This window comes from Ambystoma mexicanum, chromosome 13 (genome assembly GCF_040938575.1).
Source record: "Ambystoma mexicanum isolate Mex_15411 chromosome 13, UKY_AmexF1_1, whole genome shotgun sequence".
In the NCBI taxonomy this organism is placed as follows: Eukaryota; Metazoa; Chordata; class Amphibia; order Caudata; family Ambystomatidae; genus Ambystoma; species Ambystoma mexicanum.
In genome coordinates, this window is record NC_090938.1 from 734,955,849 (window position 1) to 734,983,462 (window position 27,614).

A 27,614-nucleotide genomic window follows, 5' to 3' on the forward strand; every position below is an offset into this window, starting at 1 on the left:
CTGAGGAGTCATTGACCCCGCCCTGCTCTATCCTTGCAGAGCCGGCTTTCTGTGCCGTGTGCCTAAATCATGACTCCACACAATGGGCCTCATTACACGGAAGGCGTTAAGGGTTAACGGTCACCGGTAATGGTACCGGTGACCGTTAACCCTTACCGCCTTACTACGAGGTCCCTTTGTGGGACCCGACATTAACGGCTGGTGTAGACCAGCCGTTAAAGTAGGGACCCGCAAAGGGTCCTTGGTGATAATTACGGTACCGCTAATAGCGGTACCGTAATTATCGCCTTCCCATTATGCCCTATGGGGCAAAAATGGGAATGGGGAAGGGCAAATGGGGAATTACCGCCCCACTCACCTTGGAATGAGGCGGTAATTCGCCTTTCCTCCATGGCGGTACCAGTAATTTACCGGCATGGACCTTGGTTTACCGCCTTCCGTGTAATGAGGCCCAATGTAGCGGCAGGCAGCAACATGGTCATCTCTCTCAATTTTGCGTTGGCCTGTGGTAAGTCCTATTTTATTTACTTAAATGTACTCTGAATGCCCTGATTTTCGTTTTTAAGTTTCCTGGGCACCCCTGAGCTGGCAGTGCCCATTGTTATGATATGCATTGCGCCGGGCCCCCCCTCAAGGAGGCCTTGTCCCACCCGTCACTGAAAGGAACACACAGACTCAGGTCTTGCCGTATCGGGCACCCTGTGCACACTGCCTTCCGTACGGGACCGCCCCCTTTTGTTTTATGAACAGTGCGCGACAGCAGAACGTTGCCGTCGCCACGTGACCACATCACATTCCTCCTTTTTCATAATAGTGAAATTAACATTCTACAAAGTAATCACCGTACACTGGACAGTCTTAAACATTGCAAACATGGTAACAGTTGCACTACAACATAAAGTTTACAGAATACAGATATACAGATATACGATGCAGGCATGACATATGTATCGTAACTAGTTACCGCGTAAGTAATTATTATTCATGGCAAATAGTACTGGGGGTAGCAGGTATTGATAAGTAGGTAGGTGTGCCTACAAATCTTCTTTATGGGATTGGGTGGTTGGTTAGGAGTGGACTGTCTAGGCTGGACCTGGTGTCTCAATACGGGGAATCAAGGCTGAAAAGTCTGGTTTTCAGACATTTTCGGAATGACCAGAGGGATGGGTCATTCCTAGTTGTAGTGGCAAGGTGTTCCACAGTTTGGCTGCTACTACCGGGAAGCTAGACCCACCTGCTTTCTGTCTCTTAAATCTCGGTGCAGCAATGAGGTTGGCATATGAGGCTCGAGTGGGTCTATTAGATTGAGTTTTGACAATTTGGTTTTTGAGGTATGCTGATGCTTTGCTGGCTTTGCTGGAGAGACATTTGTGGGTGAGAGCGAGGATTTTGAATTTGATCCTATCTTGGACCAGAAGCCAGTGGATGTGTCGTCTGGTTGACGAAATGTGCTCATTCTTGGGTATATTCAACACAGCTCTGATGGCATTATTGTGTACTATTTGAAGTTTTTTGATGATTCTAGTACTAGACCCGGCAAATAGAGAGTTACAATAATCTATCCTTGAGAGGATCAATACTCGTGCTAGAGTAATGCTGCTATCTGTCGAGAGGAAAGGTCTACTAGATCTAATAAATTTAGATGTGTAGGCTGCTGATGAGACTTTTTGGTGTGACTTCACATTGCTCTATGTTTCTCACCCTTGGGTAGTTCCAAGTTAGAATAATTAGGATATCCCCTGTTGGATACCAAGTTAATTAGAATTGCAGCCCTTTAAATAAATTTATTTTTTACAGCTTGTGAAACTCTTTGTGTGTAAAAGAGACTATGGCGTTGACCTGTCTGGTTAGGGTGAGGGTAGAGTTAATGTAGACCCCCAGTGTTTTTATTTCATTGGCGACATTGACAGTATTGCCATCAATGTTGAAAGATTTGTATTGTTTTGATAGGTTATTTAACTTAGTTAATCTTAATAGGAAACACATCTAAGTCTTTTCATCGTTGAGGCATAATGCATTTTGAGCCATCCGAGCCTGGATGGCAAGGTACATTTTATTGAGCTGTTGACGTCAGTGTCATAACAGCCTGCGATAGGTATGAGTATTTGCGTATCATCTGCATAATGTGTCTCAAAATCGTGCAGGGCATCTTCTACCTACCCTGCTGGGATATCTCTTCCCGCCAGCCTCCTCTGTGACAAGATCTTCCCCACCGCCTGACGCTGGCATCTTGTCTTCTGCTCTACCTCCTGATGTTGGTTCCACACCTGAGGGTCCCATCGGGGGAACGTCTTCCTCTCGTTCTCCTAGTCCCTCCTTTTCATCAAATGTTCCAAAAGAACCTGGAGTTTCGAGTCACTTTTCCCCTTCGATTGGCAGCAGTTACCATCAACCCTTTGACTTGAACCACCCCATGGGGGAGGGCTCGTAGGTGAGGGATAATTTCCCTTCTGGGTGATGATTATGCACCAACACAGGGTCCCCAATGGAAATGTCTGGAGGCTTGAGATGCCTGCAGAGGTTTTCCTCATCATTGTGCATTCTCCTATCTTCTGACATTCTCTCATCATCGATTGTCCGTGGGGGTCATCCTCCTATCTCTGGGAGGAGTCCTCGGGGGCATCTCCTGAAGAGTGCCTCTGCTGGGCCACATCTGTGGACTGGTGCGGCATGGATCTGTATTCCCTCAGGAATTGGTACAGAGTTCTCCTTAGTTCATGTCCCTGACCTTGCGCTATGCAGAATATTTTATTGCATTTCCTCCAAAAGCGCCCAGCCTCCCCGTTGGCACTGCGCCATACTTGAGTAACTCTCTGGTGTATAATTCCACAATATGCCATGAAGCCTGCAAAGTTCTTCCCCTGAAATGGCGGTCCATTGTCTGAGCACATTATCCTTGGGAAGCCATGTGTCGCAAACATCTTCTCCAAGACCTACACCACCTGGTCAAATGATGTGGACTCAATCAGCTCGACCTCAGGATACCAAGCTCACTGATCCATCAGCACAAGGAAGTACACCCCCCCGCTCGTGGACCCAAAGTCTGCATGGACAACATCTCACGACTGGTCCCTGCAAGGCATGGACTCTATCCTCGGTTCTTGTTGACTGGGGTGGTTGCCTGAGACCAGATGCAGTTCGCGACAAACTCATCCACTTTTGCCCCCAGACCCGGGAACCAGACCTTCAACCTTAGCCTCGATTTGGTCTTGGCCATTCCCTGATGGCCACAGTGCGCTAGCTCTATCCCTTTGCTTACTAGTGCCTGGGGGAGTACCAGCTGGTGTCCTCGTAAGATCCGTCCTTCTTCAGTTGCTGACAGCTCGTGCCTCACCCCCACATCTGTTCCAACTCTTGTTGTGTGCTTCGACTCCTGCGGTTAGGGTTGGACCGGACAATCTTCCAATCACCACTCGACATGGCTGCTTTGACTACCTCAAAACACCCGTCACTGGTCGATGCGTCTGCCACTTCCTGAACAGTGAGTGCAACAGGTCAGACAGCTTCTACTGCCAGATGAATATGCTCTTCTATCGCCACCTGTTCTGTGTCTTCTTGTCCTTCTCCTCTCCTCCGGTGACGCGAGAGGGAGTCCGCAGGATTGTGTGCTCTAGGTCTGTATGTTAGAACCACCCGCACTCCATTAGTGCCAGCATCTATCGTTCAATTCTTGGGGGGGGGGGCTTGGACGATGACCCTGCCATGATGGGAAGTAACAGTTTGTGGTCAGTCACTACCATAACAGGAAAATGGTGGCATTCCCATAGGATGGCCAGGGCCTCCCTTTCGATCTGGGAGTAGTGCTGCTCGGTGTTGGTTAGCGCCTTGCTGGCATATGCAATTGGTCTCATCTGACCCTGCCCATCCGGTTGCAACAGAACCGCTCCCAGCCCAACTGGGCTGGCGTCGACAATCTCTGACTCTCTCCTCGGATCGAAGAATGCCATGGACTCCTTTCCCGTGAGTGCCCGTTTGAGGGTATCAAAAGCATCCTGTTTTTTGTGGTCCACTCCAACACTCTGTCCTTTCTTCTCAGCAGCCTGAGGGGCTGGGAGAGAGTCGCCAGGTTTGTTATAAAGCAACCGCAATATATCACCATTGCCAAGAATCTCCTGATTTCAGACACATTCTCGGGCGGGCTTGCCTCTTGGATGCCACAAATTTTCTGCAGGTCTGGGGAGATGCCATTCTGGTAAAATACGAATACGAAGAAATCTATGCTGTGAAGTGATTCCAAGGAGCTGAATTCTTTCTAGTGTTTTTTTGAGTCTTGTCATATGTTCAGCCTCTGACGTGGCGCAGACCAAGATGTAATTGCTGAGATTGATGACCCCATCAAGACCTGCCAATGCTCTGCGTATAATGTTCTGGAATACTTCCTCAGTGGAAGGGACACCGAAGCTCAAACCTTTCTTTGATTTTGATACATTTTTAAACACGCACCAGACTGAGTGAACCATATTTGGGTGCAGATGGCAACTAGACTTAGAATTGAACAGCCAAAGAAACGAACAATATTGGAATTCTGGTTCTGTCAATTTCTTCCTTTATTTGAATAGGAACGTTTTCAATTTCTTCCTAAAGATGTCAAGAGTCTGACACATTCTAATTTCAAATGGTAGTTCATTCCAGATTCTGGGGCCAAAGGCTCCAAAGCTTCTGTCTCCTCTAGTTACAAACTTAGTTCGTAAACTACAAATGAGGAGTTTATCCACTGAACGTAACTTCCTTTTGGAATGAAATGGTGTGATTGATAGAGGCCCTGGTGGGTCGTAATGTTTGTGATGTACCATGAGTCTGGGTGGAGCTCAAGCTGATGTTACCCAGACCGCAGATCCAGCTTTGAAAACACCCTTGCACCTTCTAGTTCCCCTACTAGATCGCCCAGAGTTGAGGTAATGTGTTGTTCGTGCTTATTAGCCTGATTGGGAAGTCTCATGTTGACACAAATACGCACCGACCTGGGTTGCTTGGGTTTGCTCGCCACAGCGATGAGGGCTACCTATGGGGTAGGACCCTCAACTCTTTTGAATATGTCAAGCATCACCAGGTTGTGTAATTTCCGTTCTACCTGCTGCCTGAGATGAAAAGGGATCCATCAGTGTTTCAGTGCAGTCGGGCGTACCGTTTCGTCAATGTGTAGCTTGACAGGGTCACCCCGTAGTTTGCCAACAACCTTGAACACTGTCTTGAACCTCTCAAGGAGCTCTTTGATATCTTCGGCATAGACGCTAAAGGCGAAAATGCACAATTCCAAGGGCCTCTGTTGCAGCACAGCTCAGTAGTGAGTGGGCACTTATGTCTGTGATGAAAAACCTGGCCCTAATTTCCTTCCCTTCATGGGCCACTTTTGTAATGAACATGCCTTTGAGCAGCATTGGTCGGGTGCCGCCAAATGTGAAAATCTTAGCCCTGGTTTCCGACAGCAGTGGAGGTCCGGAGTGCATCGTAGTGGCAGGTAGCCATTACACGCACTGACGCTCCTGTGTCTACAAGTACTGGCACTTTTTCTCCGTTCACAGACACTGTGCACATGCGTTGTCTCCTTTTCTTCTTTATAGAGTCTATGCTTGAGATGAAGAAGATCTCTTCTTCCTCCTCTTCTTCTTCCGCCAGTTCTTGACTTGGTGCTTCCTGTTCGACAATCGCCACTTGCCTCTGTCGTTGTGTATTGTCACTGGGCATCCTGCTGGGTCCTCTGGGGATGGTCACGGGAGTGGGAGCTTTACACACCCTTGCGAAAAAAGGAGAAAGAGGAGTTTGGAAGCAGTGTATGGCATTGGCATGGCAACCTGCAGCTTGTGGCGATGAAATGGCCAAAGCACTATCTGGGACTTGACACTCTCGCTCACGTCTGCCGGCCTGATGCTGTTGCCGGGGAGCTGTGCACGCTCCAAAGTATGGGCAAAATTTACTGCACTTAACTATATGCCAGTTATTATTTTCATTGGTATGCACCAATGCTTTTCGTCACTTAAACTCATGTGGACTATGTTTAAAGTCCGGTGCAGAGTGATCTGTTTTCGAGCCGAAGATAACTGGATCTCTCCGAGCCCTGTGGTCCTCCAGTCGCAGGTGATATTGGAAGTGTCGGCTTGCGTTTGCGTTTTGATGGAGCCTTTCACTTCATGCTTAGAGGCTGGCCAGCCCCAGGGGTTGCAAGAACACTATGTAATTTTCCTCTCCCAAAGAGGAGCAGCTTTGTTCTTTCACGTTTTGTGCGACACACGATCTGCAGTTGGTGGCGGGTGGCGCATTATGATTAGGCCAGCTCCTTTATTTGGTGGCAGCCCCACATCCTGAATGTTTTTGTAATAGTGCATTTTGTAATTGTGGGGGGGGGTAATGGTATGGATTGGAGGAGTATATGGGTCGGCTAGATAGAGTAAGGTCATACTCAGCAATGGAAGGCATACCATTATTATTAAAGCTACTTGGAGCTGGCCGCCTTCAATGATGTGGTGGTGCACGCTGACCCCCTCCTTTGGCGGATTGACCAGGGGGTCCATGGCCGAACGAAACCTTGCTGGAACCACCTACCTAAACGCCCCTCTTGGACATCTCTTCCCGCTGGAAGAAATAATTACCGAGGCATTTTGTTCGGGAGTGAGCTGCCTGCGACGGAGTCATCAGTCAGGTTTTGTAGTGAGCAGCAGTTCTGATTTAAATTTTTTGTGCCTTTCATGGGGAAATGGTATGGAGAGGTCTGGGGCCGGCCCTCTTTGCAGCCCTCGTCTGTTTTCGAGGGGTACAGCACACAGTGTACTGTGAATGCAAGAATAGTGTTACAGCATTGCAGTTATGGCGCTGCCCCGTAGCATATTTCAAGTGGCTCTGGAAATTGTGCCTTGTTTTAAGGAATGGGCCCAAGCGCTTTGCAAATATTAGGGGTACGGCGCGTGTGCTGTTTATGCACATTTCCGGGTGGGCTGGGGGTCTCTACGATCACTGAGCGTTAGTGATTAACAGAAAATTGGTGTCATGTGTTCATAACGAGGCACCACAGAACACACAGGTGTGCTTAGAAGACACGCAAGCCCGCAAGAGGCTGGTCCTTATGCACCACGGATATATAAAGAGGCAGCATGTATTTCCTCAAGGCGTTTTGCTGGGTACGTTGCCGGGGGCAGTCGGGGGACTGCCGTAGCGCTTGTTTTTTATTGTGGAAACATGCCTGCTAATTCGATTAGCTTTGGTTTCCATTATCTGCAATGTTGTTTCTGGTATGTCTTCTTGGAGATATTTCTTAATGAGCTGTTTCATTGACCTGTGGCCATGTACTAACCATACCATGTGACAGCCGGGTTGACGTTAATAAAATCCTCTCGTCCCTCCCTGGGGAATCAATGAGGCTCGTTCTCGTTTTTTTGGGGGATGGCGTGAGGAGACCACCTCCTTCCTAGAACGTTGAATCACAAGGCTCGACAAGAGACGAGTCGTGTGTCGCAAAGGGCAGTTTGTCTCTACATGTAGCACAGTTCATTAATTGCCTCCAGTTTGCTACTGGGCTTTACAGTGAGTGGGCGGGTAACACTCTGTGAGATACCTATGGACGATTAGAAAGTGTGTTTGGTTATTACGGTTGTATCATAGGAAGTAATATAAAAAGAGTCAAGTGGTTTGCAGAGGATCACACTGTTCATGATTACATCTCCCAGTCCCTTCATTTCAGCCTCTTTACTACCATGCCCCCACCCCAAATCTGCATTTAGACTGGTGGGAGGATCCAACCAGAGTTTTGTACATGCAAATCACAGGTAACCAGGGAGCAAGTGCCGCACCTCAAGCCGAAGCAGCCCTGGCACATACGTCTCCTATGAAGTTCGACGGGGATCCTCAGCGTTTGGTGGAATTTTGTAATCACTGCAAAGTCCATTTCCTAGTTTGGCCTTCACATTTTACACAAGAAAAAGCCAAGATCGGATACATTCTTGGAAATCTGACAGGAAACACCTTGGCTTGGGCAGCTCCCTCTGTTGCTGCCAATAGTCCCATTTTGGATGACTTCACTGTGTTTGAACTGACCTTTATGGAAGTGTTTCAGACTCCTAACTTGGCTGCCACAGCTCAAATCAGCTGCTTGAGATTCGACAGGGGGTAGCGACATCATTACGTACCTACATCGATTTAAGCAATTGGCAGCGGATTCTCAGTGACCGGAAATTACTCAGAAGACCCTGTTCCGTCCAGGGACTGAGAGACGAATATAGGGAAAAGTTACTCCATATACCTGAAACAGGAACCTTGGCTGCTCTCATCGAACAGGTATTGAAGATCGACCACCGTTTGACTGAGAGGAGTGGGGAGCGAAGGAGAACTGAGCGCTTGCACTCCAGACCTTTGGTCCATCCAGTCGTTCCATCCGGTTTCACAGAACCGTCTCCGGAACCCATGCAGTTGGGTGTTCTGCAAGGTCTATTATCCAAATTGGAGAAGCAGCGTTGACGTGTCTATCGCCTTTGCTTATATTGTGCAGCTTTTGGTCATTACTTGGTTACTTGCCCACTACTTCCTCCCAGGCGTTCGGAAAACTAGATGGCTTGTCATCAGTAAAGAAGGCAATGACAAGCCGGCACACTACTTCAGCCCTTCTACCTGTGGAACCGATGCAGCCGGCATCATTACTTGTACTGAGGATCCTGATTGCTTGGGGCGACCGTCTTGAGGTGACCACAGCATTGCTAGATTGTGGGGCATCAGGCAACTACATCGATGCAGCTTTCGTTTCTCGGCTAAAGATTCCGGTAATCCAGAAGGAGGTGGCTGCCCCAGTGGAAGTCATCGATGGGACACCACTCTCCTGCGGTCCAGTCTGTCAACACACCGGATGTCTTATTGTTCAAATAGACGATCATATGGAACAAGTCTCATTCGATGTGATAAAACAGCAACCTACCCAGTGGTGTTCGGTCTGCCCTGGTTATTACATCATAACCCTCATGTGAATTGGGAAAACGGACCTTGGTTTTCGCTTCCAGTCAGTGTATGCAGCATTGTACTGGGGAACCTGTCCCCGAACCTGCACCTACCGTGTTAAGACCCTTTGTGGTCACCATGACTCGTCAGCTTTATTCTTTGAACTCTGTACCAGAAGTATATCATCAGTTTCTCCACGTTTTCTCTGACCCAGAACAGATTCCTTTGCATCCACACAGGGCCTTTGACTGTTCAATCGACCTTGTACCCAACAAGGAGATACTGCATGGAAAGACCTATTCTTTGTCTCAGCTGGAGATGGAAGCCCTACAGACCTACCTGAATGACTGTTTGGCAAAGGGGTATATAGCACCCTCAAGATCATTGGCAGGCTTTCCCTTATGGTTCGGATTAGGACGGGCGATGAATGGAAAACGGCCTTCAAAACTCCTTTTGGCCACTTTGAATACAGAGTGATGCCGTTCGGCTTATGCAACGCCCCCTCGGTTTTCCAGCGTTTTATGGACTCTATCTTTTCCGACATGATTGGCTTGAATGTCTGGATTTATTTGGATGACATCCTTGTTTTCTCCACCTCTTTGGAGGAACATATCCTACACGCCCAGGAAGTCTTGTCTCATTTACCCAAGAATCATCTGTATGCTAAAGCAGAGAAGTGCCTCTTTCATCAGGACAGAATCGAATTTCTGGGATATGTAGTCAGCAGCTCTGGCACACAGATGGATCCCGCCAAGATAGAGGCCATTCTCCATTGGAAACCCCCTAGTGATCTCAAGTCCTCATAACACTTCCTGGGCTTCACTCATTTTTATTGTCGCTTTATCCCTGGCTTCTTCCGTCTTGCTTCCATTCCACACGACTCACCAGTACTAAAGTGCCAAATGTCTGGGATTCCGATGCCAACACAGCGTTTGAAGAATTGAAGAAAGCCTTTATCTCCGCACCCATTCTCCATCATTTCACTCAGGAGTTACCATTCATTGTGGAAGCCGATGCTTCAGATTTTGCCATCGGAGAGGTTCTCCTACAGAAGATTCTCAGTACCGGAATAGAACATCCTATTGCATACCTGTCCCGAACGCTGTCCCCCCAGTGAACGGAATTATACTGTCATTGAAAAAGAATTGTTGGCGATTAAGGCAGCTTTCGAAGAGTGAAGACATCTTCTGGGGGGACGCTTCCCGGGGAGAATCGGACCGACCAACAATTCCTGCATTGACTTCAGTGTCGGAGCACTAGACAAGCTTGTTGGGCCCTTTTTTCCCACTACGATTCACCATCTGGTACATTGCAGGGGTATGGAATCGAAAGGCAGACGCCTTGTCCCGGTCTGTGGAAAACTTGAGGCCTTCACAGACGGTCGACACACCAGTCATCTCCCCAAGACATTCATGGCAACCTTGGAATCCCATTTGGATAGTCTGCAACGTGACACCTTACCCGATCCAGCTAGGTCCTGCCTCTTGTGTAAGAGGGAGATTACAGTGAGAGGTGGTTTGCTGTTTTATCAGGATCGCCTGTACATACCCACTTCGGATCTGCATTTGGCGATACTACAAGGATTCCATGATTCTAGGGTTGGAGGGCATTGTGGAGTTAAGGCGACTCAGGAACAGATTGCTCATCAATTCTGGTGGCCAGGATGGGCAAGTCAGGTCAAGGAGTATGTGAATTCATGCCATGTATGTGCCCAAACTAAGACTGAGCACAGAAGGCCTTTGGGATTGCTGAAGCCATGGTTTTCATTGTGGAACTACCACCCGCCCAGGGACATACATGCATCATGGTGGTGGTCGATTGTTTTTCTAAGCTGGCGCATTTCATTCCATTTCCTGGTTTGCCTTCTGCAGCCCAGATGGCCAAGGCCTTTTTGCATAACATTTATCGGATACACAGCCTTCCAGAGAAGATCTTGTCTGATCGTGGATCTCAGTTCCTCTAAAATTTTTGGACACAGGTTTGCAAGCATTTGGGGGTACATCGTGTGTTGAGTTCTGGGTATCATCTGCAAACCGATGGCCAGACTGAGAGAACCAATCAGACGCTCAAACAACATCTGTGTTGCTTCACCAATGCTGCTCAAGACAATTGGTTCTCTATGTTGGATGTATCGGAGGTGGCCTATAACAACTCTTACCATACCTCTATCCATTGCAGCCTGTTATACTGTACCTATGGACAGCATGCGAAGTTGGTCCCCTTCTGGCCAAACCTGCCCAGTTTGGTTCCATCAGCAGATGCTTTGGTTGCTGGGATACAGCATGCGAAGTTGGTCCCCTTCTGGCCAAACCTGCCCAGTTTGGTTCCATCGGCAGATGCTTTGGTTGCTGGGATTCAGTTAGCCAAAGAACTCCTGGATATGGCCAGGGATCAAATGAAGGAGCAGGCGGATAAGCATCGTACACCCGGTCCTGTGTTGGCTGTTGGGGACAGGGTCTGGTTATCGTCTAGGAAACTCCCATTGGGGAACCTGCCCACTAAGCTGGCTCCTCATTTTCTGGGTCCTTTTCGGATCCTTCGGTGTTTGTCCACAGTGGCATACAAATTGCAGCTCCCTTCTTCATGGCACACCCATCCTGTCTTTCATGTTTCCCCTTTGAAACCTTTTGTTGCTGATTCCTTTGGGAGGTCCCATACCCGCCCAACTACTGTTCTTTGTCATGGAGTTCCTGAATATGAGGTTCAGGAAATCTGCGATTCTCGCATCAGGCATGGGTGAACTTTAGTTTTTGGTTGCTTAGAAGGGATACCCAGCTAGTGATCGTACCTGGGAGCCACGGTCGCATGTCCATGCCCCCAGACTGATGCATAGGGTCTTCCTTCGGCACCCGGAGAGGCCCGGTGCTTCTGACCTCCTTGGGAGGGGGTATAGTGTCATGCGCCGCTCGCTGCGTGGCTCCTCCCACCACCCGTTCCGGAGCCCAGCAGATGCCCCGTTACTTACCTCACAGGGGTGGGTCCCCGGGCTTCCCTCTTTGATAGCGGGGACCTGGCATCTCTATCCGCGTTGGCTGCTCCGTCAGTCACATGGACTGGGGGCATTGCGCTTCCGGATTGGTCCTGTTGTGGGATACCATGCATGTGCGGCTTTGCAAGCCCTGGGCAACGGCGGCCTACATTGCAAACCTCGTTATAACGCCGTTCCCTTAAAGGCACCCAGGGAAACACAGTGCATCGCATCTTAACATGTGCACTTGTAGTCGTGTTTCCCTCCAGACCTTTCCTCTGCTTCTTGTTTTGCCTTGTGTCCCCAGCCTTCTTGCTTGTCCCAGGTTGTTGCCCTGTCTACAAATCCCATGGCAGTCTGGCGTTATCTCCACCATCACCAGGAACATCAGGTACTAAGCGCCTGTGATACGCCTTGCTTAACAGCTGCACGCGTGTGGATGAGACGCGAAGAAAGGCAGTCACATGAATGAACTTTGAAGTAAGGACAGCTGTCAGATCAGCGATACTAAGTAAGAGTGGTCCGGTGACAGGAAGTAGCCCACTCAAAAGTCTCTGTGAAAGATACATTATTTGAAGCAATACAGCAAATGAACAGCAAAAGTGAAGTAAGCAAGAGTAAATGTGAACTTTGAGTCAAAGTGGTCCTGTTGTGGTCTGTAAAGAAAGCAACGCACATTCGAAAGTCTTCGATATCCGAAAGTGGCCCGAGCCAGACTGAGGGAAACCCGAAGTATAATAAGCTTGGTGAAAGGAGCTCCTTGTAAGGTTGTGTTGAACTTTGTCGTGAGAGGTCTGAGCCCAACAGATGGGGACCTACGTGAACTGTGTGGTGAAAGGTCTGAGCCCGACAAAGGGGGACCTTTGTGAACTTTGTGTTGAAGTATTATTTAAGAAGTCAAGAAAAGAGACTTTAATGTGGAAGGCCAGGCGGGCCTCGCTTTGGAACGGTTTATAGTATTGGAAACCGAGCCAGGGTGTGTCATCCTGCCTGCAGGGACAGCCGTACTCTGTGAGGTCTAACGTGGAGAGGAGAGCTGGTTCATCCACATTTATTCTTTTGAACACTGACTTTTCCTTTACATACATTTTCTCATTTTTACAAGAGATAGGGCAGGCATTGGGTTTTGTTAGAATAGGCCATTTTGAGTTGACGGACTCCACTAGGACTGTATTGTATCATTTGAGATTACTTCCACCTTAGCTATAGGGCAAAGTAGGAGTTTCTCCATCCCCAACATTTTCAATAAAGGTTTTGCAAAGTGTATCCATTGTTTCAGTGTCATACTTGTGATACCATGCCTCCCCTACACAATGGACAGGTAAGATTGTATAACTCATGGTTTAACCCGTGGTCAGAAAACAGTGAACTAGCAACATTGCGTCTAATGCAGGCTTTAATGTAATGGAGGCTTCCAGAGCTTTGAATGAACTACTGCTCCTAGAGATTCACTGGTAACATCAGTGCAAGGCATGCTACAAGAACTGTGTGCGTGCAACTGACTACTTCTGACGTGTAGCCTTTGTTATTTTTATCTAGGAATTTGAATCTGCCCAGAGAGGGTTTCAGATTTTCTCATTTGGGGAGCATCAATGTTGGCGTGCAGGGCAGAGTCAATAATTCTCTACCTCTGTTGCTGGCGAACTGTGGCTCTCCCAAGCTGAATCTCTCTCTCTCTGGGGAAAATCTATGACTTTCCCACACTGACTTATTGTGGTGGATCAACTCAATCACGACTTTCCCTGAGTGACGTGGACTGTCTCGCACTGGCTTCCTGCGATTATCGCCTGACCTGTGCCTGGGATCAAGTGAGAATGGCCAGGGAATCCTCTTTATACTGCCACAGGTGCCATCATCCAGTGGCTCATGGAAGCACCTTGTCCCCTGAATCACCCATCTGGTGATCTAATCACAGAGCTTAAAGGGGTCCCTAGCTTTTCCCTAAAAGCCTCCCTGTAATTTCAGTTTAGGCTTGAAGGTTTGCCGTACTCTTGTTCTGTTTGCTTCTTGAGGTCTCTTCTCCCGAATTCTCAGTCTCAAGTTTAAAGCGATTCCATTACACTTCTACTCTGATCTTGCCTTGGTCTCTTCTGCTTGATGTTTCAGTTCTGGGTTTAAAGGGCTTCCTCCATCCTTCTCCTCAGTCTTTTCGTCTTTGGTGTCAGTCCTATGTGTGAAGGGTTTCTGCACCCTTCTTCTCTGATCGCCTTCGCCTGTATTTGACTCGGCTGTTGAGACAACAGGAGTGTGCCTTGCTTGAGTTCTCGCTGACTGATCTTTAAGAGGGCCTCTGTCACCTTCCTGGCATGGGGGTCCAGACTCCTGTCCTCTTCACAGCCTCTCTACTCCTGCTCTGGGCTTTCTTGTCCTTGCCACTATGCCCATGCTTGTCTCTCCTCTCACTGTGGGTTGGAGCTCTTAAGATCAGGGTCTCCCCCCTAACTCATGGCATTGGGCCTTCCTAATCTACTTGCTTGGGTCTCTCTCTCATTATTTTAAGGTATCTATACCCCCTGCTCCGGATATTCACCTCCAACTACCTCCTTCTCCCCCTCTAGTTCCCTACCTCCTCGAGCATCTTCTCTGCAACCTCTGCAAACATCTTCCTCCTTCTACAACCATCTCCAAACTCCTCACTCAATCCGCCTTCCTTTCTCTCCAAACCCTTCCAAATTCCTTTTTCCATGGCCTATTCCAACCTCCTGCACGACGGTCTGGGCTTTGAGGTCAGATTAAATACAATATCGGGATACTCAGTGGACTTGCAGAGTGCTGCTGAGAAGGAAAGCACAGTACTACTGTCTGTGCATGCTTGGGCCATGTATGATTTCTCACACTGTCTCTGATATGGCTGTGGGTTTCCTATGGGAATGCTGCAGGAAATGCTGGTGGGCCTCTAATGCCCGAGCGGAACCACTGGACGAAGGCCTAAGGAAAATGTCAAGCATTTCTGATGTCTGAGCAGGGGTTACTGGACTAGTGCCATTGAAAACTGGAGGGTTCCGATGGGGTCTAGTCGGATGTTTGGCTGCCATTTTGAAGGGAAGCAGTCTTCCTCGCTACCAGTCTGTTTTTTTAAAAATGTAATTCACTTCACTAAATGGGCCAGTGCCTATGGTTTCCCTGACTTATTAACCACACAAAAAACCTTCTTTTGGCCCTGTAGTTTGGAGCATGGGATTATGCAGCCCTGGTTCTTCTGCCCCCCCCCCATGATTTATATCTTAATGTGGAAGGACCACTAATGTTGAAAGTTAGCTCCAGAGTCTTTGTGTAATGCCTCATCTTGGGGGTGTATGTGATGACCAAGATCTTTTTGGGTGGGAGGTTTGAGTTTTATTGTGGGGACCCCCGCTGGGAATAGGACGTGACACTCCGTGTGATGGTCCCCTGCTAAATGTCTGGGACTAAGTGGGGGTGACCAGGGAATCCCCCTTATACTGCTTTCAGGCCAATCATCCACTTGCTCAGGGAGGCAACTGGCCCTGGTAGTCGCCCCACCAGTTGCCCCAGGAGTCAGGCAAGAACTTTGTCAGAGAACATAGGAGATATGATTGAACATCAGAGGGGAGGTTTGTGTTGTAAGGTGTCGACTCCCTTGCTGATTATAATACCATTCAGTGAAAGTGTAGGTGAATGACCCAAAACCCGAACAATAAAAAACAATTCCAAGTAGGCAAAATAATTCATGCACCGTTAGCAAGGAAAACACAGTTTTATTCCATGCAAAAAGTAGCAGACTGTCCCATAGAATCGAACTAACACAGAGCTCACTCCACCCAAAGAAGTTACATCTTTTATCGTGTAAAACCGCAAATTAACAAGAATATGCATAATAAAGATTACATGATCCGGTTCCATGTCTTAAAATCGTGGCAAAAATGTCAGTGAATACATAAAATTGTGGCAAAAATGCTGTGGTTTTGCCGCCACAATCATGTAAAGGATGCTGTGGACACCCCCGAAACCCCTGGACCCATTATACCATTTAAAGGGGGTGGGGGACACACCCACAACCCCCGCTCCCCTTAAATGGTATAATGGGGTACACCTTTACCGGGTCAAACCACAGTATTTTTGCCACAATTTATTTTACCAGCAACATTTTTGCCACAATTTTATTATCTGATACCACATGATCCCACACTCCACGTTGGCTAACACCTATGTACAATTCTAATTATCTCATATAGTCCAGTACCCTATTGGTCACACATTATCTAAAACACATTCCCCTAAACACGTGACCTACTACATCATCACTACGAAACTCAGGAGTTGATTGACAACCAGTTACATTGTTTCCATAATATATTGCTTTAATGAGTAAATATTCCTGGCCATCATGTGATGTGCACCACTCCGTCAAAGCCTGATCAAAGTATGAATAGCGAGGTCAACTCTGCTTGCATAATGCAATGGCCCTCCTCGTTACACCAGGCACGGTGGCACACACAGACAGCTCCATGCCCTTGTAGATAAAGGTATTGGCTTCACCTCTGCTCCTCCCATCCCAAATCATGGTACAGCCCTAGAACGTCTCTCCCTTTATCTCTCTGGGAACCCAGGTGCCCATGAATTACGTGATCAAGGCACCACTCTTATGTTTGATTTTGCTTATTGATGGATCCCTATAGCTCAGCTTCTGTAGTTCAAATTGGATGAATGCTCTTTGGGTGAGGGCATTAGTGCTCTAAATCTTCACCAGGCCTCTTGGCATCAAAGAAATCCCACGGCCTGCTCACATGAATTCAACCTTCAAAGGACACACCCCCACTGTTCCTCCCTGGACCTAACATTCCTTTCCCAGCTCCTCTGAGCAATGCAGCTGCATTCAATTAGCGTTTATCAGCACAGCGTGGCTGCCTGTGGCCTTGGCAGCATAACTTCTTGCTGGGGCATGGAAGGGGACTTGTCTCTGAATCAACTGGGCAGAGCCGCAGCCTCACGTTAGGCCTGTTTCTCATACTTTCATGAGCACATCTTGTAATATGCCCTGAAATCCAACATGGTGGAACACCTGCTACCTTAACCTCTGGACCTCGCCTTTCACGGAACACTTCTGACTCCATCTCACATGCCTACCTAGGTCAGCTACCTCCTAGGACATCTCTTAAAACATACCATTGCATACTACCGCTAAATACAAAATACATCACCCTGTCTTTAACCTCTGCAACTGCAACGTGTATACATTGTCGATCTTTATGTATTGCTAGATGGTGCTTTTAATATGTGTCAAAGCTAACTACAAATGGATACATGCACATTCTGCCACGCCCGACGAGAACTGCTAGCACTAGGCCGCCTGCTACTATGTTTTGCAGAGCCTCAATCTCTTCGCCTTTGTGGGACGTTGCAATTGCACCCCAACAAAGGAGAAGGGAGGGTAACATTTGAATGGTGAAAAACCCATAGTAGCAATGTATATTGGCCGTGGTTGTCGGCCTCGTGACCAGGTGCTGATACAGCAAAACATCTAGGAAGAATAAGGGTGTACGAACTATTGGTGGGGGTGTCGTATATTGTCGTTAATGGGTGAGTGCTGATTATCTGCAGAATAATGAACACGCAAAATAAGGAATGCAAAACTGTTCCAATATTAATATACCACTTACCTCAGTGTGTGGCAAATCCCTTGGGTAATTAGATACCTGCATATCTGGGTCAGTATAGTTCATTTGTCTTCTAAATGTGGGTGTGTTTTCGTGCACAACTGGCCATGTTTTCTGACAGACTTAGACCTCATTTCTGCCCCAACTGGGGCATTTTTTCCAGCTCAATACTGCATGTTCTCTGGAAGAGTTGGCAACCTTCTCTGGCATAGTGGTGAACTCATTCCGTGGCACAATATGGCACAATCAACTGAACAAAGATAGGGGCGTTCTCTGCCACGGTAGCAGACCTGTTGTCCGGCGCAATGGTGGCCATATAATCTGGCACAGTGGTTCGCATACTGTGGCACAATGTTATAATCCTTGGTATAAAGGCAGTGATGCCCATGCCATCTAATGCAATGGCGGTCATTTTTTCCTACAAAAGAGGAGGGCATAGAGTAGACTCTGGAACAAATGTAAATATTCTTTGGCACATTACAATCGTAGGCCCTATTCTTTGGCATAATTGTGGTTATATATTCTGATGCAGTGGGGTCATACTTTCTGGTGGAATGGTGGTCATAGTGTCCTGGCACCATGATGGGAATAGTCTCTGGCACAAGCATGGCCATATTCTTTAGGGAAATGCAACAATATCCTGCAGGGCATAGGTGACCATTTTCAGTGGCTGCCCAATGATGGCCGCATTCAGTAACCCTGCGCGATCAGATATCATTGATATTGGACCCCATCAATATCTGCTGTAACTTGCCCTCTTCTTAGAGTCTTAATAATATTTGGAAGCTCAAGGGGTTGCACTCCCAGCAGGTTCACCACCATTCCAGGTTTTCTGTTGTAGACATATCCCGACTCTCTCCGGGACGTGAGTGGATGATCCGGGACATTTGGCCTTCTGCATCAGCTCTTTCCCTTTAAAAGCCCTGCTGCCTTTATTTTAAAAGTTTAATGGACAGATGTACCAGTTAATTTAAGTTTCTATATTTTACTGCCCCATGCAATGAGCCACAGGTCTCCTTGTCACTACAAGAAGCTTCATTGGTGGGATTTCTTTATTGGGTTTTGGTGCTCTGTGGTTAAGCGGAAATTGGGAGCTTTGTCAAGGTAGGTAAGTACTCCTGGGTGAGGGGTCGGCTCCTCAAGGAAAGTGTGAGTATTCCTCAATCTCAAATTGAGAACTAATCAGACCTGGAATCCAAGAATGTGACAGGTCTGGTGCCCAACAGTGTCTATGGTGAGCAGACAGTGAGTGGTATCCCTTGGACTCGCCATGACTGGTTGAAGGAAAGAGGTAGGCCCTAACTGTGCCCTGGGAGTGTCCGGGAGCTGAAGAAGTGCACTTGTGGCCTGGGATGGTAGGCCGTGAGAGGGGTGTCCTTAGAGTGATACGGTCTAGTTGTGCCCCGGAAGTGTCCAGGAGTGATAACGGTTGAAAGGTTTGCACAGGGGTGTCAGGGCGTAGGAGTGAAGTGTGCAGTGTTACTGCCCACGATTGACATGAGAGAATTATACCCAGGTAGTGTGTGATTGCTAGTGGGGCTCTCAACCTGAGGAGTACCCATTGTTTTTTGTATAAAAGTGTTAATCGTTTGTTCTCTGTGCAAGGAGCCTTTGCGCGTCAGAGGTAGAGCGATACCCCTGACTGCATGCCATCTGTGTGAGGTGGAGCTGCATGCTCCAAGGCTGACAGCTTGCACATTATTGGTGCTATGCATTCTGGGTAGTAAGTCCTTATTGGAAACATCTCCTACAAAAGATCCACCACATTCACCTTTAAAATCCACCCTTATTGATGTTCTCGGCCATAGTAACCGCAGTAAATCCCAACATTGGCCAAGGTAGGCTTTTATAGCATCCTTGCCGCCATCCAAGATCTGTATCCTAGAAACGACCTATCAGCGGTCATTGTGGTGTATTCATGGTTGAGGCACATAGGTCAGCGCCCAGTAGAATGTGCCCATGTTGTTCATACGATGCTAAGGGTCTCCTTTGCCTTTCAGGTCATGGGCTCACAGGGGAACCTGTCTACTGAGGTGGAACAGCAGACACGGAAGAAGATCCAGGTCATGCAGACCAGCCATCAGAGGAACAAGGAGCGGGTTCTCCGTCAGCTGCTCACCCTTGTGTGCGACCTGAAACCTGAGATTCACGCAAACTACCGCATCGTAGCATAAGACCGGAGGTGCAAGCACCCAGCCCTACCGTGGATTCCCTCAACCAACAATAGGCCAGACATGGAGTAAAATCCTGCCCTAAACAAGTCCAACGTGAGCTGTCCTCCAACAGAAGATCGGCCAATGCTGACCCCTAACCACCAGGCAGGCCCTGCCTCTAAATGGACATGCCACCACCACAACATACTGAAAGCTCAAGTAACTGTACAAGCTTAGAAAAGACTAACATTGTCTTGCCCACTAATGGCCTGTCGTCTCCCAATCAGAGAACTAAGCAAGCCTGCCACAACTTCTCTACCATTGACTTTGCTATTCAACCAACCAGTCCAAGCTCCCCCTAACCAAAGTCAGCTTTGTCCCCAAACATTCACCTAGTACCCCACAATACCTTCTTTGAACAAAGATTAACTGATTAATCAATTAAAGAGGGCAATTCCTTCTGACCTGATCCAAATCCAGACACTAAAAGGCGAGACCACCCTTCGTTCTTATCTGGCGGCTTCCAATAGATGCTTAATCATGGAACCAAGGAGAACGCAATCACCACGCCAACAGCGAGTGCTACTAACAGGAGTCCTGGTCTACTGAACGGGATCTAGCCAAATGTTATCCAACTGAACACAACCCGGTCCTTCCTATAGAATTTCCAAGATGGCCTCTAGACGGATCTGAATCCCCTGAGAGACGGGAAGAACCAATCACATTTCTGTATGTTCCAAGAGTGCCAAGCCATGCCAATAAAAGGCGATTACACTCACACCTCTGTTGTTCAGGAAATTCTTAAAGCATAGAAAAATCAGAAACCAGCAACCAGTGAAGAAAGCTTTGTGCAGGCCAACCCATAGGACATTGGTTTTGGAAATTGGTTCCTAGGAGGCCACGGTGGAAGCGGGACACTAGATCTTTACACTGCATCCTTTTGCAGAATGCACGTGGCGAATAACCCAACAGTGTTAACTTCTCTCATTCAACGCATGTGGTCAATGGGCTATTTGAGGGCATTTCCCCTATTAAATAATATAAGTGGTCACTGTGTCTGTTTCATTTCAAGCTGTCATCGAGGACACTGGGAATTGGGGTCATGTCAGCAAGACATGGACTGTTTGATAACCTCCTTGGAGATGAGTGGGAGCCTCGTCAATGTACAGAGGTGAGGCTACCCTCTACCAGAGGCAGCCCACACATTGAGGCAGCCCCAAGCCCGCCCAAGAGGGAATACCGACCTCCTCCCGGACGAGTGGAAGGTCATTTAGCGTAGAGAGGTGAGGTCAACGTCACTACTGATGGGAGCGCGACCACGCTCATTCACAACCACAGATGAGGCTGAGGCCCCCTGGAGGCATTGCAGTCATTCTGAAATGAGGGACCAAACTCACCCTGGAGACAGGATGGCCTACAGACACCAGAGAGGTAGCCCCAATATCCTCTAGGAACAGTCTGAGCAAATGCTTTGAAACGAGCCGGCCCAGCCATGCCAGCGATCTGGAGTCACCGATACAGCAGAAAGTCAAGAGCATCTGCCTGCCCCGACAGAGAGGCTAGAGACTGGGAAGGAATTCTAAAGATATACAAAAAGCCTCACCCTTGAGGACAGGCAGCCCTGCGCCCTCAGAGAGGCGACCCGGCTTTCCAGAGAGGCGAGCCCAACCTTCACACTAAGCAGCCCAGTCCCTCCAGAGAGGTGACCCGGCTTTCCAGAGAGGCAAGCCCAACCTTCACACTAAGCAGCCCAGTCCCTCCAGGGAGGTGACCCGGCTTTCCAGAGAGGCAAGCCCAACCTTCACACTAAGCAGCCCAGTCCCTCCAGAGAGGTGACCCGGCTTTCCAGAGAGGCGAGCCCAACCTTCACACTAAGCAGCCCAGTCCCTCCAGGGAGGTGACCCGGCTTTCCAGAGAGGCGAGCCCAACCTTCACACTAAGCAGCCCAGTCCCTCCGGGGAGGTGACCCGGCTTTCCAGAGAGGCGAGCCCAACCTTCACACTAAGCAGCCAAGTCCCTCCAGGGAGGTGACCCGGCTTTCCTTAGAGGCGAGCCCAACCTTCACACGAGGCAGCCCAGTCCCTCCAGAGAGGTGACCCGGCTTTCCAGAGAGGCAAGCCCACCCTTCACACTAAGCAGCCCAGTCCCTCCAGAGAGGTGACCCGGCTTTCCAGAGAGGCGAGCCCACCCTTCACACTAAGCATCCCAGTCCCTCCAGAGAGGTGACATGAATTTCCAGAGAGGCGAGCCCAACCTTCACGCGGGGAAGCCCAGTCCTTCTTTCCAGAGAGGCGAGCACAACCTTCACATGGGGCAGCCTAGTCCCTCTTTCCAGAGAGGCGAGCACAACCTTCACACGGGGCAGCCCAGTCCCTCTTTCCAGAGAGGCGAGCACAACCTTCACACTAAGAAGCCCAGTCCCTCCAGGGAAGTGACCTCAATTTCCAGAGATGCGAGCCCAACCTTCACACTAAGCAGCCCAGTCCGACCAGAGAGGCGACCCAAATTTCCAGAGAAGCGAGCCCAACCTTCACACTAAGCAGCCCAGTCCCTCCAAAAAGGTGACCTGAATTTCAAGAGGGGCGAGCCCAACCTTCACACTAAGCAGCCCAGTCCATCCAGAGAGGCAACCCGGCTTTCCAGAGAGGCAAGCCCAACCTGCACTCTAAGCAGCCCAGTCCCTTCAGAGAGGTGACCCGGCTTTCCAGAGAGGTGAGCCCAACCTTCACACTAAGCAGCCCTGTCCCTCCAGGGAGGTGACCCGAATTCCCAGAGTGGCGAGCCCAACCTTCACACTAAGTAGCCCAGTCCCTCCAGGGAGGTGACCTGACTTTCCAGAGAGGCGAGCCCAACCTTCACACTGGACAGCCCAGTCCCTCCAGGGAGGTGACCCGGCTTTCCAGAGAGGCGCGCCCAACCTTCACATTAAGTAGCCCAGTCCCTCCAGGGAGGTGACCTGACTTTCCAGAGAGGTGAGCCCAACCTTCACACTGGACAGCCCAGTCCCTCCAGGGAGGTGACCCGGCTTTCCAGAGAGGCAAGGCCAACCTTCACACTGGGCAGCCCAGTCCGTCCAAAGAGACGACCTGGCTTGCCAGAGAGGCAAGCCCAACCTTCACACTAAGCAGCCCAGTCCCTGCAGGGAGGGGACCTTGCTTTCCAGAGAGGCAAGCCCAACCTTCACACGAGGAAGCCCGGTCCCTCCAGAGAGGCGAACCGGCTTTCCAGAGAGGCAAGCCCAACCTTCACACGAGGCAGCCCAGTCCCTCCAGAGACGTGATCCAGCTTTCCAGAGAGGCAAGCCCAATCTTCCCACTGGGCAGCCCAGTCCGTCCAAAGAGACGACCTGGCTTGCCAGAGAGGCAAGCCCAACCTTCACACTAAGCAGCCCAGTCCCTGCAGGGAGGGGACCTTGCTTTCCAGAGAGGCAAGCCCAACCTTCACACGAGGAAGCCCGGTCCCTCCAGAGAGGCGAACCGGCTTTCCAGAGAGGCAAGCCCAACCTTCACACGAGGCAGCCCAGTCCCTCCAGAGACGTGATCCAGCTTTCCAGAGAGGCAAGCCCAATCTTCCCACTGGGCAGCCCAGTCCATCCAAAGAGGGGACCCCGCTTTCCAGAGAGGCAAGCCCAACCTTCACACTAAGCAGCCCAGTCCCTCCAGAGAGGTGACCCGGCTTTCCAGAGACGCAAGCATAACCTTCACCCGGGGCAGCCCAGTCCCTCCAGAGAGGTGAACCGGCTTTCTAGAGAGGCAAGCCCAACCGTCACACTAAGTAGCCCAGTCCCTCCAGAGAGGCGACCAGGCTTTCCAGAGAGGCAAGCCCAACCTTCCATAGAGGCAAGCCCAGTCCCTCTTTCCAGAGAGGCGAGCACAACCTTCACACGGGGCAGCCCAGTCCTTCCAGAGAGGCGAACCGGCTTTCCAGAGAGGCAAGCCCAACCTTCACACGAGGCAGCCCAGTCCCTCCAGAGACGTGACCCGGCTTTCCAGAGAGGCAAGCCCAATCTTCACACTGGGCAGCCCAGTCCGTCCAGAGAGGCAACCCCGACTTTCCAGAGAGGCGAGCCGAACCTTCACACTAAGCAGCCCAGACCCTCTAGGTAGGTGACCTGAATTTCCAGAGAGGCAAGCCCAACCTTCACACTAAGTAGCCCAGTCCCTCCAGGGAGGTGACCTGACTTTACAGAGAGGTGAGCCCAACCTTCACACTGGACAGCCCAGTCCCTACACGGAGGTGACCCGGCTTTCCAGAGAGGCAAGGCCAACCTTCACACTGGGCAGCCCAGTCCCTCCAGAGAGGTAACCCGGCTTTCCAGAGAGGCAAGCCCAACCTTCACACTAAGCAGCCCAGTCCCTGCAGGGAGGGGACCTGGATTTCCAGACAGGCAAGCCCAACCTTCACACGAGGCAGCCCAGTCCCTCCAGAAAGGCGAACCAGCTTTCCAGAGAGGCAAGCCCAACCTTCATAGGAGGAAGCCCAATCCCTCCAGAGACGTGACCCGGCTTTCCAGAGAGGCAAGCACAATCTTCACACTCGGCAGCCCAGTCCATCCAGAGAGGCGACCCTGCTTTCCAGAGAGGCAAGCCCAACCTTCATACTAAGCAGCCCAGTCCCTCCAGAGAGGTGAACCGGCTTTCCAGAGAGGCAAGCCCAACCTTCACACTAAGCAGCCCAGTCCCTCCAGAGAGGTGACCCGGCTTTCCAGAGACGCAAACATAACCTTCACACGGGGCAGCCCAGTCCCTCCAGAGAGGTGAACCGGCTTTCTAGAGAGGCAAGCCCAACCGTCACACTAAGTAGCCCAGTCCCTCCAGAGAGGCGACCAAGCTTTCCAGAGAGGCAAGCCCAACCTTCCATAGAGGCAAGCCCAGTCCCTCTTTCCAGAGAGGCGAGCACAACCTTCACACGGGGCAGCCCAGTCCTTCCAGAGAGGCGAACCGGCTTTCCAGAGATGCAAGCCCAACCTTCACACGAGGCAGCCCAGTCCCTCCAGAGACGTGACCCGGCTTTCCAGAGAGGCAAGCCCAATCTTCACACTGGGCAGCCCAGCCCGTCCAGAGAGGCAACCCGACTTTCCAGAGAGGCAAGCCCAACCTTCACACTAAGCAGCCCAGTCCCTCCAAGGAGGTGACCCGGCTTTCCAGAGAGGCGAGCCGAACCTTCACACTAAGCAGCCCAGTCCCTCTAGGTAGGTGACCTGAATTTCCAGAGAGGCAAGCCCAACCTTCACACTAAGTAGCCCAGTCCCTCCAGGGAGGTGACCTGACTTTACAGAGAGGTGAGCCCAACCTTCACACTGGACAGCCCTGTCCCTCCAGGGAGGTGACCCGGCTTTCCAGAGAGGCAAGGCCAACCTTCACACTGGGCAGCCCAGTCCGTCCAGAGAGGCAACCCGGCTTTCCAGAGAGGCAAGCCCAACCTTCACACTAAGCAGCCCAGTCCCTGCAGGGAGGGGACCTGGATTTCCAGACAGACAAGCCCAACCTTCACATGAGGCAGCCCAGTCCCTCCAGAGAGGCGAACCAGCTTTCCAGAGAGGCAAGCCCAACCTTCACACGAGGAAGCCCAATCCCTCCAGAGACGTGACCCGGCTTTCCAGAGAGGCAAGCCCAATCTTCACACTCGGCAGCCCAGTCCATCCAGAGAGGCGACCCTGCTTTCCAGAGAGGCAAGCCCAACCTTCATACTAAGCAGCCCAGTCCCTCCAGAGAGGTGAACCGGCTTTCCAGAGAGGCAAGCCCAACCTTCACACTAAGCAGCCCAGTCCCTACCAGAGAGGCGACCCGGCTTTCCAGAGAGGCAAGCCCAACCTTCACACTAAGCAGCCCAGTCCCTGCAAGGAGGGGACCTGGCTTTCCAGAGAGGCAAGCCCACCCTTCACACAAGGCAGCCCAGTCCCTCCAGAGAGGCGAACCGGCTTTCCAGAGAGGCAAGCCCAACCTTCACACGGGGCAGCCCAGTCCCTCTAGAGACGTGACCCGGCTTTCCAGAAAGGCGAGCACAACCTTCACACTGGGCAGCCCAGTCCGTCCTGAGAGGCAAGCCCAATCTTCACACTGGGCAGCCCAGTCCATCCAGAGAGGCGACCCCGCTTTCCAGAGAGGCGAGCCCAACCTTCACACTAAGCAGCCCAGTCCCTCCAGGGAGGTGACCTGGCTTTCCAGAGAGGCAAGTCCAACCTTCACACTAAGCAGCCCAGTCCCTCCAGAGAGGCGACCCGGCTTTCCAGAGAGGCAAGCCCAACCTTCACACGGGGCATCCCAGTCCCTCTTTCCAGAGAGGCGAGCACAACCTTCACACGGGGCAGCCCAGTCCCTCTTTCCAGAGGGGCGAGCACAACCTTCACACGGGGCAGCCCAGTCCCTCTTTCCAGAGGGGCGAGCCCAACCGTCACACGGGGCAGCCCAGTCCCTCTTTCCAGAGAGGCGAGCGCAACCTTCACACGGGGCAGCCCAGTCCCTCTTTCCAGAGAGGCGAGCGCAACCTTCACAGGAGGCAGCCCAGTCCCTCTTTCCAGAGGGGCGAGCGCAACCTTCACACACCCGGCTTTCCAGAGAGGCAAGTCCAACCTTCACACTAAGCAGCCCAGTCCCTCCAGAGAGGCGACCCGGCTTTCCAGAGAGGCAAGCCCAACCTTCACACGCGGCAGCCCAGTCCCTCTTTCCAGAGAGGCGAGCACAACCTTCACAGGAGGCAGCTCAGCTGCTCCACGGAAGTGAGCTCAAGCCCACAGTGGATCGCAGACCACTCACAAAGTGCTTAGAGGCAAGAGGAAAGCACATTAACACTGATCTCTGGCACCACCCCATCGTCTTCAAAAGATGGAAGACAGACAACCTTACTTGAGAACTTGGGTCAGCCCAAGCACCACACAGAAAGCATGGGGCTAAGACGAACACAGGGTGGCCTAGTGAAGACAGGGGGTACACCAGCGTCGCCAAACATCAGAGGAGCGCACCTTCCCTCCCTAGAGTTCCAGACTTTGCGTCGCTAAGAAGATGAAGGTGCCAGTTGCCTGCACCTGACGGGGCCGCAAAGTTCCCCTCCCCCATCAAGTAAGGAAGTAAAGAGTCATTGGTACTGTGCCGGCTACCACCGTAGTGGTCTCCTGATGCTGAGGTCTACCCAGAGTGCCACACGAACTGGGCTCACCCCTACAGTAACCAGACCGAGAGATGTTGTGTTGAAAAGAGAAAGGGCAGAATATAGGGGGGTGGTATTTCAAGCTGGTAAACGTACGAACAATGAAGGGGGTAGAATTTGAGGTTCATTCTAGGTTTGTACAAATGACAAAAAGTGTTAAAGTGATATGGCAAGCTTAGCGCCGCCGACAGAATAGGTATTCATACGATGCAAGCACGAGGCAGACACACGCCAGTGCTTCATCCTTGCGCGTGGCTTCTTCAAGGTCCTACCTCATCTGCACATTACCCCCCAGGCCTTCTTCTCCCCCCATGTGTGATCTGATCCACTTGACCCCTTGTAATCAATGTCTGAACGATAAAGACCACTGCAATGACAGACCCACAACAACCCAACACCGTCCATAACATGTCACCATGCAAAGAAAATGGCCGGTCATTCTAGCTGCGACACAGCGGCCCCTCCTTTCCTTCCCTGCTCTCTCTCCCATTCCAGGGTCAGTCGGGCTCCGCTTCTGTCACTGCCAGCAGATTGGCAGGGCCAGCCAGGTGTGGCTGACTGAGAGTGTCTGCAGTAGTGCTTGTGGGGTGGAAGGGGGCGCTTTTCTGAACAGCCCATCCCCCCTGCCCCACATGCACAAATCCGATGGACTGGGTGGCCCCGTAGAAGGCGTGCAAATCATGTCTTAGTGGGGCGATTCAAGGCTTCGCCCTGTGTGCTGACAATGACATCAACACAGGGCGAGGCATGGAATAGCCGAGGAGTCATTGACCCCGCCCTGCTCTATCCTTGCAGAGCCGGCTTTCTGTGCCGTGT